Source organism: Megalopta genalis, unplaced genomic scaffold (assembly GCF_051020955.1).
Source record: "Megalopta genalis isolate 19385.01 unplaced genomic scaffold, iyMegGena1_principal scaffold0980, whole genome shotgun sequence".
In the NCBI taxonomy this organism is placed as follows: Eukaryota; Metazoa; Arthropoda; class Insecta; order Hymenoptera; family Halictidae; genus Megalopta; species Megalopta genalis.
In genome coordinates this window covers 47,245-67,367 of record NW_027477049.1, presented here as the reverse complement: position 1 = coordinate 67,367, position 20,123 = coordinate 47,245, and the positions used below count along the sequence as shown (strand labels likewise).

Below are 20,123 nucleotides of genomic sequence, written 5' to 3'. Positions count from 1 at the left end.
TAGCTACAAATGCAGACGAAACAAACGAGTTAGCTTCACAACCAAGCGAAACACATGATTTAGCTTCAAATCAATGCGATGTAGAAGGTTTAGCTACAAATCCATGCGAAACAAATGATTTAGCATCAAACACTCGGGATATAAGTGATATAGCTTCAAATGCAGACGAATCAAAGGAGTTAGCTTCAAAATGCATGCGATACACATGATTTAGCTTCAAATCAATGCGAAGTAGAAGGCTTAGCTTCAAATCCATGCGGAGCAAATGATTTATCTTCAGATAATTGCGTTATAAGCGATATACGTTCAAATGCAGACGAAACAAACGAGCTGGCTTCAACTCCATGCGACACACATGATTAAGCTTCAAATCAATGCGATGTAGATGGCTTAGCTTCAAATCCATGCGGAACAAATGATTTAGCTTCAAATGCTTGCGATATAAGTGATATAGCTTCAAATGCAGGCGAAACAAACGAGTAAGATTCAAATCCATGCGAAACATATAATTTAGCTGCAAATCAATGCGATGTAGAAGGTATAGCTTCAAGTCAAAGCGAAACACATGATTTAGCACATGAACTTGCGATATAAGTTATATAGCTTCAAATGCAGGGGAAACAAACGAGTTAGATTCAAATGCATGCAAAACACATGATTTAGCTTCAAATCAATGCGATGTAGATCGTTTAGCTTTAAATCCAAGCGAAACAAATGATGTAGCTTCACACATTTGGGATATAAGTGATATAGCTTCAAATGCAGACGAAACAATCGAGCTAGCTTCACATCCAAGCGAAACAAATGATTTAGCTTCAAATCAATTCGAAGTAGAAGGCTTAGCTTCAAATCGATGCGGAACAAATGATTTTGCTTCAAATACTTGCGATATAAGTGATATAGATTCCACTGCAGGCCAAACGAACGAGTTAGCTTCAAATCCATGCGAAATAAATGAGGTAGCATCAGATACTTGCGATATAAGTGATATAGCTTCAAATGCAAGGCAAACAAACGAGTTAGCTTCAAATCCATGCAAAACACATGATTTAACATCAAATCAATGCGATATAGAAGGTTTGGCTTCAAATCCATGCGAAACAAATCATTTAGCTTCAGATACTAGCGATATATGTGATATTGCTTTAAGTGCAGACGAAACAAACGAGTTAGCTTCAAATCCATGCGGAACACATGATTTAGCTTAAAATTCATGCGATTTAGATTGTTTAGCTTCAAATCAATGCGAAACAAATGATAGAGCTGCAAACACTTGGGATATATGTGATATAGTTTCAGCTGCAAGCGAAACAAACGAGTTTGCTTCAAGTCCATGCGATGTAGAAGGTTTAGCTTCAAATCCATGCGAAACAAATGATTTAGTTTCAGATACTTGGGATATAAGTGATATACCTCCAAATGCAGACGAAACAAACGAGTTAGCTTCAAATCCATGCGAAACAAATGATTTAGCTTCAAACACTTGGGATATAAGTGATATAGCTTCAAATGCAGACGAAACAAACGAGTTAGTTCAAATCCTTGCGAAAAACATCATTTAGATGCAAAGCAATGCGATGTAGAAGGTTTAGCTTCAAATCCATGCGAAACAAATGATTTAGTATCAGATACTTGCGATATAAATGATATAGCTTCAAATGCAGGGGATAGAAACGAATTAGCTTCAAATGCATGTGAAACACATGATTAAGCTTCAAATCAATGCGATGTAGAAGGTTTAGCTTCAAATTCATGCGAAACAAATGATTTACCTTCAAACACTTGGTATATAAGTGTTATAGCTTCAAATGCAGACGAAATAAATGTGTTAGCTTCACATCCAAGCGAAACACATGATTTAGCCTCAAATCAATGCGATGTAGAAGGTTTAGATACAAATCCATGCGAAACAAATGATTTAGCATCAAACACTCGGGATATAAGTGATATAGCTTCAAATGCAGACGAATCAAAGGAGTTAGCTTCAAAATGCATGCGATACACATGATTTAGCTTCAAATCAATGCGAAGTAGAAGGCTTAGCTTCAAATCCATGCGGAGCAAATGATTTATCTTCAGATAATTGCGTTATAAGCGATATACGTTCAAATGCAGACGAAACAAACGAGCTGGCTTCAACTCCATGCGACACACATGATTAAGCTTCAAATCAATGCGATGTAGAAGGCTTAGCTTCAAATCCATGCGGAACAAATGATTTAGCTTCAAATGCTTGCGATATAAGTGATATAGCTTCAAATGCAGGCGAAACAAACGAGTAAGATTCAAATCCATGCGAAACATATAATTTAGCTGCAAATCAATGCGATGTAGAAGGTATAGCTTCAAGTCAAAGCGAAACACATGATTTAGCACATGAACTTGCGATATAAGTTATATAGCTTCAAATGCAGGGGAAACAAACGAGTTAGATTCAAATGCATGCAAAACACATGATTTAGCTTCAAATCAATGCGATGTAGATCGTTTAGCTTTAAATCCAAGCGAAACAAATGATGTAGCTTCACACATTTGGGATATAAGTGATATAGCTTCAAATGCAGACGAAACAAACGAGCTAGCTTCACATCCAAGCGAAACAAATGATTTAGCTTCAAATCAATTCGAAGTAGAAGGCTTAGCTTCAAATCGATGCGGAACAAATGATTTTGCTTCAAATACTTGCGATATAAGTGATATAGATTCCACTGCAGGCCAAACGAACGAGTTAGCTTCAAATCCATGCGAAATAAATGAGGTAGCATCAGATACTTGCGATATAAGTGATATAGCTTCAAATGCAAGGGAAACAAACGAGTTAGCTTCAAATCCATGCAAAACACATGATTTAACATCAAATCAATGCGATATAGAAGGTTTGGCTTCAAATCCATGCGAAACAAATCATTTAGCTTCAGATACTAGCGATATATGTGATATTGCTTTAAGTGCAGACGAAACAAACGAGTTAGCTTCAAATCCATGCGGAACACATGATTTAGCTTAAAATTCATGCGATTTAGATTGTTTAGCTTCAAATCAATGCGAAACATATGATAGAGCTGCAAACACTTGGGATATGTGTGATATAGTTTCAGCTGCAAGCGAAACAAACGAGTTTGCTTCAAGTCCATGCGATGTAGAAGGTTTAGCATCAAATCCATGCGAAACAAATGATTTAGTTTCAGATACTTGGGATATAAGTGATATACCTCCAAATGCAGACGAAACAAACGAGTTAGCTTCAAATCCATGCGAAACAAATGATTTAGCTTCAAACACTTGGGATATAAGTGATATAGCTTCAAATGCAGACGAAACAAACGAGTTAGTTCAAATCCTTGCGAAAAACATCATTTAGATGCAAAGCAATGCGATGTAGAAGGTTTAGCTTCAAATCCATGCGAAACAAATGATTTAGTATCAGATACTTGCGATATAAATGATATAGCTTCAAATGCAGGGGATAGAAACGAATTAGCTTCAAATCCATGTGAAACACATGATTAAGCTTCAAATCAATGCGATGTAGAAGGTTTAGCTTCAAATTCATGCGAAACAAATGATTTACCTTCAAACACTTGGTATATAAGTGTTATAGCTTCAAATGCAGACGAAATAAATGTGTTAGCTTCACATCCAAGCGAAACACATGATTTAGCCTCAAATCAATGCGATGTAGAAGGTTTAGATACAAATCCATGCGAAACAAATGATTTAGCATCAAACACTCGGGATATAAGTGATATAGCTTCAAATGCAGACGAATCAAAGGAGTTAGCTTCAAAATGCATGCGATACACATGATTTAGCTTCAAATCAATGCGAAGTAGAAGGCTTAGCTTCAAATCCATGCGGAGCAAATGATTTATCTTCAGATAATTGCGTTATAAGCGATATACGTTCAAATGCAGACGAAACAAACGAGCTGGCTTCAACTCCATGCGACACACATGATTAAGCTTCAAATCAATGCGATGTAGAAGGCTTAGCTTCAAATCCATGCGGAACAAATGATTTAGCTTCAAATGCTTGCGATATAAGTGATATAGCTTCAAATGCAGGCGAAACAAACGAGTAAGATTCAAATCCATGCGAAACATATAATTTAGCTGCAAATCAATGCGATGTAGAAGGTATAGCTTCAAGTCAAAGCGAAACACATGATTTAGCACATGAACTTGCGATATAAGTTATATAGCTTCAAATGCAGGGGAAACAAACGAGTTAGATTCAAATGCATGCAAAACACATGATTTAGCTTCAAATCAATGCGATGTAGATCGTTTAGCTTTAAATCCAAGCGAAACAAATGATGTAGCTTCACACATTTGGGATATAAGTGATATAGCTTCAAATGCAGACGAAACAAACGAGCTAGCTTCACATCCAAGCGAAACAAATGATTTAGCTTCAAATCAATTCGAAGTAGAAGGCTTAGCTTCAAATCGATGCGGAACAAATGATTTTGCTTCAAATACTTGCGATATAAGTGATATAGATTCCACTGCAGGCCAAACGAACGAGTTAGCTTCAAATCCATGCGAAATAAATGAGGTAGCATCAGATACTTGCGATATAAGTGATATAGCTTCAAATGCAAGGGAAACAAACGAGTTAGCTTCAAATCCATGCAAAACACATGATTTAACATCAAATCAATGCGATATAGAAGGTTTGGCTTCAAATCCATGCGAAACAAATCATTTAGCTTCAGATACTAGCGATATATGTGATATTGCTTTAAGTGCAGACGAAACAAACGAGTTAGCTTCAAATCCATGCGGAACACATGATTTAGCTTAAAATTCATGCGATTTAGATTGTTTAGCTTCAAATCAATGCGAACATATGATAGAGCTGCAAACACTTGGGATATGTGTGATATAGTTTCAGCTGCAAGCGAAACAAACGAGTTTGCTTCAAGTCCATGCGATGTAGAAGGTTTAGCATCAAATCCATGCGAAACAAATGATTTAGTTTCAGATACTTGGGATATAAGTGATATACCTCCAAATGCAGACGAAACAAACGAGTTAGCTTCAAATCCATGCGAAACAAATGATTTAGCTTCAAACACTTGGGATATAAGTGATATAGCTTCAAATGCAGACGAAACAAACGAGTTAGTTCAAATCCTTGCGAAAAACATCATTTAGATGCAAAGCAATGCGATGTAGAAGGTTTAGCTTCAAATCCATGCGAAACAAATGATTTAGTATCAGATACTTGCGATATAAATGATATAGCTTCAAATGCAGGGGATAGAAACGAATTAGCTTCAAATCCATGTGAAACACATGATTAAGCTTCAAATCAATGCGATGTAGAAGGTTTAGCTTCAAATTCATGCGAAACAAATGATTTACCTTCAAACACTTGGTATATAAGTGTTATAGCTTCAAATGCAGACGAAATAAATGTGTTAGCTTCACATCCAAGCGAAACACATGATTTAGCCTCAAATCAATGCGATGTAGAAGGTTTAGATACAAATCCATGCGAAACAAATGATTTAGCATCAAACACTCGGATATAAGTGATATAGCTTCAAATGCAGACGAATCAAAGGAGTTAGCTTCAAAATGCATGCGATACACATGATTTAGCTTCAAATCAATGCGAAGTAGAAGGCTTAGCTTCAAATCCATGCGGAGCAAATGATTTATCTTCAGATAATTGCGTTATAAGCGATATACGTTCAAATGCAGACGAAACAAACGAGCTGGCTTCAACTCCATGCGACACACATGATTAAGCTTCAAATCAATGCGATGTAGAAGGCTTAGCTTCAAATCCATGCGGAACAAATGATTTAGCTTCAAATGCTTGCGATATAAGTGATATAGCTTCAAATGCAGGCGAAACAAACGAGTAAGATTCAAATCCATGCGAAACATATAATTTAGCTGCAAATCAATGCGATGTAGAAGGTATAGCTTCAAGTCAAAGCGAAACACATGATTTAGCACATGAACTTGCGATATAAGTTATATAGCTTCAAATGCAGGGGAAACAAACGAGTTAGATTCAAATGCATGCAAAACACATGATTTAGCTTCAAATCAATGCGATGTAGATCGTTAGCTTTAAATCCAAGCGAAACAAATGATGTAGCTTCACACATTTGGGATATAAGTGATATAGCTTCAAATGCAGACGAAACAAACGAGCTAGCTTCACATCCAAGCGAAACAAATGATTTAGCTTCAAATCAATTCGAAGTAGAAGGCTTAGCTTCAAATCGATGCGGAACAAATGATTTTGCTTCAAATACTTGCGATATAAGTGATATAGATTCCACTGCAGGCCAAACGAACGAGTTAGCTTCAAATCCATGCGAAATAAATGAGGTAGCATCAGATACTTGCGATATAAGTGATATAGCTTCAAATGCAAGGGAAACAAACGAGTTAGCTTCAAATCCATGCAAAACACATGATTTAACATCAAATCAATGCGATATAGAAGGTTTGGCTTCAAATCCATGCGAAACAAATCATTTAGCTTCAGATACTAGCGATATATGTGATATTGCTTTAAGTGCAGACGAAACAAACGAGTTAGCTTCAAATCCATGCGGAACACATGATTTAGCTTAAAATTCATGCGATTAGATTGTTTAGCTTCAAATCAATGCGAAACATATGATAGAGCTGCAAACACTTGGGATATGTGTGATATAGTTTCAGCTGCAAGCGAAACAAACGAGTTTGCTTCAAGTCCATGCGATGTAGAAGGTTTAGCATCAAATCCATGCGAAACAAATGATTTAGTTTCAGATACTTGGGATATAAGTGATATACCTCCAAATGCAGACGAAACAAACGAGTTAGCTTCAAATCCATGCGAAACAAATGATTTAGCTTCAAACACTTGGGATATAAGTGATATAGCTTCAAATGCAGACGAAACAAACGAGTTAGTTCAAATCCTTGCGAAAAACATCATTTAGATGCAAAGCAATGCGATGTAGAAGGTTTAGCTTCAAATCCATGCGAAACAAATGATTTAGTATCAGATACTTGCGATATAAATGATATAGCTTCAAATGCAGGGGATAGAAACGAATTAGCTTCAAATCCATGTGAAACACATGATTAAGCTTCAAATCAATGCGATGTAGAAGGTTTAGCTTCAAATTCATGCGAAACAAATGATTTACCTTCAAACACTTTGTATATAAGTGTTATAGCTTCAAATGCAGACGAAATAAATGAGTTAGCTTCACATCCAAGCGAAACACATGATTTAGCCTCAAATCAATGCGATGTAGAAGGTTTAGATACAAATCCATGCGAAACAAATGATTTATCTTCAGATAATTGCGTTATAAGCGATATACGTTCAAATGCAGACGAAACAAACGAGCTAGCTTCAACTCCATGCGACACGCATGATTAAGCTTCAAATCAATGCGATGTAGAAGGCTCAGCTTCAAATCCATGCGGAACAAATGATTTAGCTTCAAATACTTGCGATATAAATGATATAGTTTCAAATGCAGGCGAAACAAACGAGTAAGATTCAAATCCATGCGAAACACATAATTTAGCTGCAAATCAATGCGATGTAGAAGGCTCAGCTACAAATCCATGCGGAACACATGATTTTGCTTCAAATACTTGCGATATAAATGATATAGTTTCAAATGCAGACGAAACAAACGAGTTAGCTTCACATCCAAGCGAAACAAATGATTTAGCTTCAAATCAATGCGAAGTAGAAGGCCTTAGCTTCATATCGATGCGGAACAAATGATTTTGCTTAAAATACTTGCGATATAAGTGATATAGATTCAACTGCAGGCCAAACAAACGAGTTAGATTCAAATCCATGCGAAACGAATGATTTAGCTCCAAATCAATGCGTAGTAGAAGGCTTAGCTCCAAACCCATACGACACAAATGATTTAGCTTCAGATACTTGCGATATACGTGATATAGCTTCAAATGCAGACGAAAGAAACAAGCTAGCTTCAAATCCATGCGAATCAAATGATTTAGCTTCAAACAGTTGGGATATAAGTGATATAGCTTCATATGCGCACGAAGCAAACGAGTCAGCTTCAAATCAATGCGAAAGTAGAAGGTTTAGCTTCAAATCCAGGCGAAACAAATGATTTAGCATCAGATACTTGCGATATAAGTGATATAGATTCAAATGCAGGGGTAACAAACGAGTTAGCCTCAAATCCATGCGAAACACATGATTTAGCTGCAAATCGAAGCGAAGTAGCAGGCTTAGCTTCAAATCCATGCGATACACACGATTTAGCAGCAAATCAATGCGATGTAGAAGGTGTAGCTTCAAATCCATGCATCACAAATGATTTAGCTTCAGATACTTGCGATATAAGTGATATAGCTTCAAATTCAGGGGATACAAACGAGTTAGCTTCAAATCCATGCGAAACACATAATTTAGCTTCAAATCAATGCGATGTAGAAGGATTAGCTTCAAATCCATGCGAAGCAAATGATTGAGCTTCAACATTTGGGATATAAGTAGTATAGCTTCAAATGCAGACGAAACAAACGAGATAGCTTCCAACCCAAGCGAAACACATGATTTAGCTTCAAATCAGTGCGATGAAGATGATTTAGCTTCAAATCCAAGCGAAACACATGATTTAGCAGCAAATCAATGCGATGTAGAAGGTGTAGCTTCAAATCCATGCATCACAAATGATTTAGCTTCAGATTCTTGCGATATAAGTGATATAGTTCAAATTCAGGGGATACAAACGAGTTAGCTGCAAAATTCCATGCGAAACACATGATTAAGCTTCAAATCGATGAGAAGTAGAAGGCTTAGCTTTAGATCCATGCGAACACATGATTTAGCAGCAAATCAGTGCGATGTAGAAGGTTTAGCTTCAAATCCATGCGAAACCAATGATTTAGCTCCAGTTATTTGCGATATGAGTGATATAGCTTTAAATGCAGGGGAAATAAACGAGTTAGCCTGAAAACCATGCAAAACACATGATTAAGCCTCAAATCAATGCTGTGTGGAAGGTTTAGCTTCAAGTCCATGCGAAACAAATGATTTAGCTTCAAACAATGGGATATAAGTGATATAGCTTCAATTGCAGACGAAACAAACGAGTTAGCTTCAAATCTATGCGAAACAAATGATATACATTCAGATACTTGCGATATAGGTGATATAGTTTCAAGTGCAGACGAAACAAACGAGTTAGCATCAAATTAAGGAAAAAGACATGATTTAGCTTCAAATCAATGCGGAGTAGAAGGCTTAGCTTCAAATCCATGCGAAACGAATAGTTTAGCATCAAATACTTGTTTTATACGTGATTTAGCTTCAACTGCATGCGAAACAAACGAGTTAGCTTCAAATCCATGCGGAACACATGATTTAGCTGCAAATCAATGCGATGTGGAAGGTTTAGCTTCAAATCAATGCGACACAAATGACTTAGCATCAGATACATGCGATATAAGTGATATAGCTTCAAATGCAGGGGAAACAAACGAGTTAGCTTCAAATCCATGCAAAACACACGATTTAGCTTCAAATCAATGCGATGTAGAACGTTTACCTTTAAATGCAAGCGAAACAAATGATGTAGCTTCAAACATTTGGGATATAGGTGATATAGCTTCAAATGCAGACGAATCAAACGAGTTAGCTTCACATCCAAGCGAAACACATGATTTAGCTTCAAATCAATGCGAAGTAGAAGTCTTAGCTTCAAATCGATGCGGAACAAATGATTTTGCTTCAAATACTTGCGATATAAGTGATATAGATTCAACTGCAGGTCAAACAAACGAGTTAGCTTCAAATCAATGCGACACAAATGACTTAGCATCAGATACATGCGATATAAGTGATATAGCTTCAAATGCAGGGGAAACAAACGAGTTAGCTTCAAATGCATGCAAAACCCATGATTTAGCTTCAAATCAATGCGATGTAGATCGTTTAGCTTTAAATCCAAGCGAAACAAATGATGTAGCTTCACACATTTGGGATATAAGTGATATAGCTTCAAATGCAGACGAAACAAACGAGCTAGCTTCACATCCAAGCGAAACAAATGATTTAGCTTCAAATCAATTCGAAGTAGAAGGCTTAGCTTCATATCGATGCGGAACAAATGATTTTGCTTAAAATACTTGCGATATAAGTGATATAGATTCAACTGCAGGCCAAACAAACGAGATAGCTTCAAATCCATGCGAAACAAATGATTTAGCTTCAAACACTTGGGATATAAGTGATATAGCTTCAAATGCAGACGAAAGAAACGAGTTAGCTTCAAATCCATGCGAAACACATGATTAAACTGAAAATAAATGCGATGTAGAAGGTTCAGCTTCAAAGCCATGCGAAACAAGTGATTTAGCTTCGGATACTTGCGATATAAGTGATATAGCATCAAATGCAGGCGAAACGAACGAGTTAGCTGCAAATCCTTGCGAAACACATGATATAGCTGCAAATCAAAGCGATGTTGAAGGTTTAGCTTCAAATCCATGCGAAACAAATGATTTAGCTTCAGATACTAGCGATATATGTGATATTGCTTCAAGTGCAGACGAAACAAACAAGTTAGCTTCAAATCCATGCGGAACACATGATTTAGCTTAAAATTCATGCGATTTAGATGGTTTAGCTTCAAGTCCATGCGAAACAAATGATAGAGCTGCAAACACTTGGGATATGGGTGATATAGCTTCAGCTGCATGCGAAACAAACGAGTTAGCTTCAAGTCCATGCGATGGCGAAGATTTAGCTTCAAATCCATGCGAAACAAATGATTTAGCTTCAAATACTTGGGATATAAGTGATATAGCTTCAAATACAGACGAAACAAACAAGTTAGCTTCAAATCCACGCGAAACACATGATTAAACTGAAAACCAATGCGATGTAGAAGGTTTAGCTTCAAATCCGTGCGAAACAAATGATTTAGCTTCAGATACTTACGATATAAGTGATATAGCATCAAATGCTGGCGAAACGAACGAGTTAGCTGCAAATCCATGCGAAACACATGATTTAGCTTCAAATCTATGCGATGTAGATGGTTTAGCTTCAAATTCATGCGAAACCAATGATTTAGGTTCAAATACTTGCGATATAAGTGATATAGATTCAAATGCAGACGAAACAAGCGAGATAACTTCAAATCCATGCGACACAAATGATTTAGTTTCAGATACTTGCGATATAAGTGATATACCTCCAAATGCAGACGAAACAAACGAGTTAGCATCATATCCATGCGAAACAAATGATTTAGCTTCAAACACTTGGGATATAAGTGATATAGCTTCAAATGCAGGGGAAACACATCATTTAGATGCAAATCAATGCGAAGTAGAAGGCTTAGCTTCAAATCAATGCGACACAAATGATTTAGGTCCAGATACTTGCGATAGAAGTGATATAGCTACAAATGCAGACGAAAGAAACAAGCTAGCTTCAAATCCATGCGAAGCAAATGATTTATCTTCAAATGAGTGCGATGTAGAAGGTTTGGTTTCAAATCCAAGCGAAACACATGATTTAGCTTCAAACACTTGGGATATAAGTGATATAGCTTCAAATGCAGGGGAAACAAACGAGGTAGCTTCAAATCCAAGCGAATCACATGATTTAGCTTCAAATCATTGCGATGCAGAAGGTTTATCTTGAAACCAATGCAATGTGGAAGGTTTAGCTTCAAATCAATGCGACACAAATGACTTAGCATCAGATACATGCGATATAAGTGATATAGCTTCAAATGCAGGAGAAACAAACGAGTTAGCTTCAAATCCATGCAAAACACATGATTAAGCTTCAAATCGATGCGAAACGAATAGTTTAGCATCAAAAACCTGTTTTATACGTGATTCAGCTTGAACTGCATGTGAAACAATGGGGTTAGCTTCAAATTCAAGCGAAACACATTATTCAGCTTCAAATCAATGCGAAGTAGAAGGCTTAGCTTCAAATCCATGCGAAACGAATAGTTTAGCATCAAATACTTGTTTTATACGTAATTTAGCTTCAACTGCATGCGAAACAAACTAATTAGATTCAAAAATCAACAGAAACACATGATTTAGCTTCAAATCAATGCGAAGAAGAAGGCGTAGCTTCAAATCCATGCCAATCAAATGGTTTCGCTTCAAATACTTGTGATATACATGATTTAGCTTCAACTGCATGCGAAACAAACGAGTTAGCTTCAAATCCATGCGGAACACATGATTTAGCTGCAAATCAATGCGATGTGGAAGATTTAGATTCAAATCAATGCGACACAAATGACTTAGCATCAGATACATGCGATATAAGTGATATAGCTACAAATGCAGACGAAACAAACGAGTTAGCTTCACAACCAAGCGAAACACATGATTTAGCTTCAAATCAATGCGATGTAGAAGGTTTAGCTACAAATCCATGCGAAACAAATGATTTAGCATCAAACACTCGGGATATAAGTGATATAGCTTCAAATGCAGGGGAAACAAACGAGTTAGATTCAAATGCATGCAAAACACATGATTTAGCTTCATATCAATGCGATGTAGATCGTTTAGCTTTAAATCCAAGCGAAACAAATGATGTAGCTTCACACATTTGGGATATAAGTGATATAGCTTCAAATGCAGACGAAACAAACGAGCTAGCTTCACATCCAAGCGAAACAAATGATTTAGCTTCAAATCAATTCGAAGTAGAAGGCTTAGCTTCAAATCGATGCGGAACAAATGATTTTGCTTCAAATACTTGCGATATAAGTGATATAGATTCCACTGCAGGCCAAACGAACGAGTTAGCTTCAAATCCATGCGAAATAAATGAGGTAGCATCAGATACTTGCGATATAAGTGATATAGCTTCAAATGCAAGGGAAACAAACGAGTTAGCTTCAAATCCATGCAAAACACATGATTTAACATCAAATCAATGCGATATAGAAGGTTTGGCTTCAAATCCATGCGAAACAAATCATTTAGCTTCAGATACTAGCGATATATGTGATATTGCTTTAAGTGCAGACGAAACAAACGAGTTAGCTTCAAATCCATGCGGAACACATGATTTAGCTTAAAATTCATGCGATTTAGATTGTTTAGCTTCAAATCAATGCGAAACATATGATAGAGCTGCAAACACTTGGGATATGTGTGATATAGTTTCAGCTGCAAGCGAAACAAACGAGTTTGCTTCAAGTCCATGCGATGTAGAAGGTTTAGCTTCAAATCCATGCGAAACAAATGATTTAGTATCAGATACTTGCGATATAAATGATATAGCTTCAAATGCAGGGGATAGAAACGAATTAGCTTCAAATCCATGTGAAACACATGATTAAGCTTCAAATCAATGCGATGTAGAAGGTTTAGCTTCAAATTCATGCGAAACAAATGATTTACCTTCAAACACTTTGTATATAAGTGTTATAGCTTCAAATGCAGACGAAATAAATGAGTTAGCTTCACATCCAAGCGAAACACATGATTTAGCCTCAAATCAATGCGATGTAGAAGGTTTAGATACAAATCCATGCGAAACAAATGATTTAGCATCAAACACTCGGGATATAAGTGATATAGCTTCAAATGCAGACGAATCAAAGGAGTTAGCTTCAAAATGCATGCGATACACATGATTTAGCTTCAAATCAATGCGAAGTAGAAGGCTTAGCTTCAAATCCATGCGGAACAAATGATTTATCTTCAGATAATTGCGTTATAAGCGATATACGTTCAAATGCAGACGAAACAAACGAGCTAGCTTCAACTCCATGCGACACGCATGATTAAGCTTCAAATCAATGCGATGTAGAAGGCTCAGCTTCAAATCCATGCGGAACAAATGATTTAGCTTCAAATACTTGCGATATAAATGATATAGTTTCAAATGCAGGCGAAACAAACGAGTAAGATTCAAATCCATGCGAAACACATAATTTAGCTGCAAATCAATGCGATGTAGAAGGCTCAGCTACAAATCCATGCGGAACACATGATTTTGCTTCAAATACTTGCGATATAAATGATATAGTTTCAAATGCAGACGAAACAAACGAGTTAGCTTCACATCCAAGCGAAACAAATGATTTAGCTTCAAATCAATGCGAAGTAGAAGGCTTAGCTTCATATCGATGCGGAACAAATGATTTTGCTTAAAATACTTGCGATATAAGTGATATAGATTCAACTGCAGGCCAAACAAACGAGTTAGATTCAAATCCATGCGAAACGAGAATTTAGCTCCAAATCAATGCGTAGTAGAAGGCTTAGCTCCAAACCCATACGACACAAATGATTTAGCTTCAGATACTTGCGATATACGTGATATAGCTTCAAATGCAGACGAAAGAAACAAGCTAGCTTCAAATCCATGCGAATCAAATGATTTAGCTTCAAACAGTTGGGATATAAGTGATATAGCTTCATATGCGCACGAAGCAAACGAGTCAGCTTCAAATCAATGCGAAAGTAGAAGGTTTAGCTTCAAATCCAGGCGAAACAAATGATTTAGCATCAGATACTTGCGATATAAGTGATATAGATTCAAATGCAGGGGTAACAAACGAGTTAGCTTCAAATCCATGCGAAACACATGATTTAGCTTAAAATTCATGCGATTTAGATTGTTTAGCTTCAAATCAATGCGAAACATATGATAGAGCTGCAAACACTTGGGATATGTGTGATATAGTTTCAGCTGCAAGCGAAACAAACGAGTTTGCTTCAAGTCCATGCGATGTAGAAGGTTTAGCTTCAAATCCATGCGAAACAAATGATTTAGTTTCAGATACTTGGGATATAAGTGATATACCTCCAAATGCAGACGAAACAAACGAGTAAGATTCAAATCCATGCGAAACACATAATTTAGCTGCAAATCAATGCGATGTAGAAGGCTCAGCTACAAATCCATGCGGAACACATGATTTTGCTTCAAATACTTGCGATATAAATGATATAGTTTCAAATGCAGACGAAACAAACGAGTTAGCTTCACATCCAAGCGAAACAAATGATTTAGCTTCAAATCAATGCGAAGTAGAAGGCTTAGCTTCATATCGATGCGGAACAAATGATTTTGCTTAAAATACTTGCGATATAAGTGATATAGATTCAACTGCAGGCCAAACAAACGAGTTAGATTCAAATCCATGCGAAACGAGAATTTAGCTCCAAATCAATGCGTAGTAGAAGGCTTAGCTCCAAACCCATACGACACAAATGATTTAGCTTCAGATACTTGCGATATACGTGATATAGCTTCAAATGCAGACGAAAGAAACAAGCTAGCTTCAAATCCATGCGAATCAAATGATTTAGCTTCAAACAGTTGGGATATAAGTGATATAGCTTCATATGCGCACGAAGCAAACGAGTCAGCTTCAAATCAATGCGAAAGTAGAAGGTTTAGCTTCAAATCCAGGCGAAACAAATGATTTAGCATCAGATACTTGCGATATAAGTGATATAGATTCAAATGCAGGGGTAACAAACGAGTTAGCTTCAAATCCATGCGAAACACATGATTTAGCTGCAAATCGAAGCGAAGTAGCAGGCTTAGCTTCAAATCCATGCGATACACACGATTTAGCAGCAAATCAATGCGATGTAGAAGGTGTAGCTTCAAATCCATGCATCACAAATGATTTAGCTTCAGATACTTGCGATATAAGTGATATAGCTTCAAATTCAGGGGATACAAACGAGTTAGCTTCAAATCCATGCGAAACACATAATTTAGCTTCAAATCAATGCGATGTAGAAGGATTAGCTTCAAATCCATGCGAAGCAATTGATTGAGCTTCAAACATTTGGGATATAAGTAGTATAGCTTCAAATGCAGACGAAACAAACGAGATAGCTTCCAACCCAAGCGAAACACATGATTTAGCTTCAAATCAGTGCGATGAAGATGATTTAGCTTCAAATCCAAGCGAAACACATGATTTAGCAGCAAATCAATGCGATGTAGAAGGTGTAGCTTCAAATCCATGCATCACAAATGATTTAGCTTCAGATTCTTGCGATATAAGTGATATAGTTCAAATTCAGGGGATACAAACGAGTTAGCTGCAAATCCATGCGAAACACATGATTAAGCTTCAAATCGATGAGAAGTAGAAGGCTTAGCTTTAGATCCATGCGAAACACATGATTTAGCAGCAAATCAGTGCGATGTAGAAGGTTTAGCTTCAAATCCATGCGAAACCAATGATTTAGCTCCAGTTATTTGCGATATGAGTGATATAGCTTTAAATGCAGGGGAAATAAACGAGTTAGCCTGAAAACCATGCAAAACACATGATTAAGCCTCAAATCAATGCTGTGTGGAAGGTTTAGCTTCAAGTCCATGCGAAACAAATGATTTAGCTTCAAACAATGGGATATAAGTGATAGAGCTTCAATTGCAGACGAAACAAACGAGTTAGCTTCAAATCCATGCGAAACACATGATTAAACTGAAAATAAATGCGATGTAGAAGGTTTAGCTTCAAAGCCATGCGAAACAAGTGATTTAGCTTCGGATACTTGCGATATAAGTGATATAGCATCAAATGCAGACGAAACGAACGAGTTAGCTGCAAATCCTTGCGAAACACATGATATAGCTGCAAATCAAAGCGATGTTGAAGGTTTAGCTTCAAATCCATGCGAAACAAATGATTTAGCTTCAGATACTAGCGATATATGTGATATTGCTTCAAGTGCAGACGAAACAAACAAGTTAGCTTCAAATCCATGCGGAACACATGATTTAGCTTAAAATTCATGCGATTTAGATGGTTTAGCTTCAAGTCCATGCGAAACAAATGATAGAGCTGCAAACACTTGGGATATGGGTGATATAGCTTCAGCTGCATGCGAAACAAACGAGTTAGCTTCAAGTCCATGCGATGGCGAACATTTAGCTTCAAATCCATGCGAAACAAATGATTTAGCTTCAAATACTTGGGATATAAGTGATATAGCTTCAAATACAGACGAAACAAACAAGTTAGCTTCAAATCCACGCGAAACACATGATTAAACTGAAAATCAATGCGATGTAGAAGGTTTAGCTTCAAATCCGTGCGAAACAAATGATTTAGCTTCAGATACTTACGATATAAGTGATATAGCATCAAATGCTGGCGAAACGAACGAGTTAGCTGCAAATCCATGCGAAACACATGATTTAGCTTCAAATCTATGCGATGTAGATGGTTTAGCTTCAAATTCATGCGAAACCAATGATTTAGGTTCAAATACTTGCGATATAAGTGATATAGATTCAAATGCAGACGAAACAAGCGAGATAACTTCAAATCCATGCGACACAAATGATTTAGTTTCAGATACTTGCGACATAAGTGATATACCTCCAAATGCAGGGGAAACAAACGAGGTAGCTTCAAATCCAAGCGAATCACATGATTTAGCTTCAAATCATTGCGATGCAGAAGGTTTATCTTGAAACCAATGCAATGTGGAAGGTTTAGCTTCAAATCAATGCGACACAAATGACTTAGCATCAGATACATGCGATATAAGTGATATAGCTTCAAATGCAGGAGAAACCAACGAGTTAGCTTCAAATCCATGCAAAACACATGATTAAGCTTCAAATCGATGCGAAACGAATAGTTTAGCATCAAAAACCTGTTTTATACGTGATTCAGCTTGAACTGCATGTGAAACAATGGGGTTAGCTTCAAATTCAAGCGAAACACATTATTCAGCTTCAAATGAATGCGAAGTAGAAGGCTCAGCTTCAAATCCATGCGAAACGAATAGTTTAGCATCAAATATTAGGTTGGTGCGTATGAAATGTCGGATTCTCTTTACATGCGGACGTTTGTCTCCCTGTTTTCGTTATACTTTTGTCTTTGACATAACCTCATTCATAGTCGTATTGTCCATTGCCAGAGACTCATTTCAGCAAAATAGGTTTTCTCGAAGGTCTTCCCTTTTGTTATTTCTTTTAAGTTTATTGCCGATATGAATTCTGTCGACATTCGCGTCATTTTCTTATATGAGTACAAACTTGGTAATAGTGCTGCAAAAGCTGCACGCAACATAAACCAAGCGTTTGGGGAGAATACGGTTAACGATCGGAAAGTGCAGTGTTGGTTCGAAAAATTTCGGACTGGCGATTTTTCACTGCAAAATGAGCCGCGCGGAAGACCCAAAACGTCTGTGAAGAATGATGACCTGAAGGCTCTAGTGGAAGCGGATCCAGCCCTATCCACGAGGGAACTTGCTATCAGGATGAAAGTTGACCATACAACGATATTGAGACACCTTTCTGAGATTGGCAAGGTTAAGAAGATGGACAAGTGGGTACCACACGCACTGACAGAGCGAAATAAGCTGGATCGGTTAAACGTATGCTCATCATTGCTAACCCGATTTCACCGAGAGCCATTTTTCGATCGGATCATTACGTGTGACGAAAAATGGGTTCTTTATGACAATAGAAAGAGGTGTGCTCGGTGGCTTGACAAGGATGAGGTTTGTGCCCATACTCCAAGGCTATCGCTTCATCCACGGAAGATTTTGTTCACAGTTTGGTGGAACGCGGCTGGGGTAATCCATTATTCGTTCCTTCGACCTGGGGAGACAATTACGGCCGAAAAGTACTGCCAGTACATTGATGAGATGCACGATAAGTTAAAAATTGTACGCCCATCGCTTGTGAATCGGCATGGCCCGCTACTGCTCCATGACAACGCTCGGCCGCATACATCGCACAAAACAATTGCGAAACTGAACGAACTGGAATATGAAGTTTTGCAGCATCCACCATATTCACCGGATCTCTCGCCGACCGATTTTCATTTTTTCAAGCATTTAGAGCTGTTTTTAAGGGGCAAACACTATGAAAATGAAGACAGTCTAAAAAACTCGATATCAGAGTTTATTAATTCTAAAGACCAAAATTTTTTTAAGACAGGCATCTACGCTTTAAAATCTCGTTGGGAGAAGTGTATTGAAGCGAATGGAGCATACTTTGATTGAATAAACAGCTTTTGAAGAAAGATATGCAGTTTTATACAATCACTTAAGAATCCGACATTTCATACGCACCAACCTAATACTTGTTTTATACGTAATTTAGCTTCAACTGCATGCGAAACAAACTAATTAGATTCAAAAATCAACAGAAACACATGATTTAGCTTCAAATAAATGCGAAGAAGAAGGCGTAGCTTCAAATCCATGCCAATCAAATGGTTTCGCTTCAAATACTTGTGATATACATGATTTAGCTTCAACTGCATGCGAAACAAACGAGTTAGCTTCAAATCCATGCGGAACACATGATTTAGCTGCAAATCAATGCGATGTGGAAGGTTTAGATTCAAATCAATGCGACACAAATGACTTATCATCAGATACATGCGATATAAGTGATATAGCTTCAAATGCAGGGGAAACATACGAGTTAGCTTAAAATCCATGCAAAACACACGATTTAGCTTCAAATCAATGCGATGTAGAACGTTTAGCTTTAAATCCAAGCGAAACAAATGAAGTAGCTTCAAACATTTGGGATATAGGTGATATAGCTTCAAATGCAGACGAATCAAACGAGTTAGCTTCACATCCAAGCGAAACACATGATTTAGCTTCAAATCAATGCGAAGTAGAAGTCTTAGCTTCAAATCGATGCGGAACAAATGATTTTGCTTCAAATACTTGCGATATAAGTGATATAGATTCAACTGCAGGTCAAACAAACGAGTTAGCTTCAAATCCATGCGAAACACATTATTTAGTTGCAAATCAATGCGATGTAGAAGGTTTAGCTTCAAATCCATTCCAAACAAATGGTTTAGCTACAAATACTTGCGATGTACGTTATTTAGATCCAACTGCATGCGCAACAACCGAGTTAGATTCAAATCCATGCGAAACACATGATTTAGCTTCAAATCTATGCGTTGTAAGAAGGTTTAGCTTCAAATCCATGCGAAACCAATGATTTAGGTTCAGATACTTGCGATATAAGTGATATAGATTCAAATGCAGACGAAACAAACGAGATAGCTTCAAATCCATGCGACACAAATGATTTAGTTTCAGATACTTGCGATATATGTGATATAGCTTCAAATGCAGACGAAAGAAACAAGA

General features: G+C 37.1%; 1 pseudogene; it reads left to right on the top strand.

Annotated features, from left to right (window-relative positions):
* Positions 1-17,821: 17,821 nt before the first annotated feature.
* On the top strand, positions 17,822-19,024 carry LOC143263642 (histone-lysine N-methyltransferase SETMAR pseudogene; annotated as a pseudogene).
* The last annotated feature ends 1,099 nt before the right edge of the window (positions 19,025-20,123 follow it).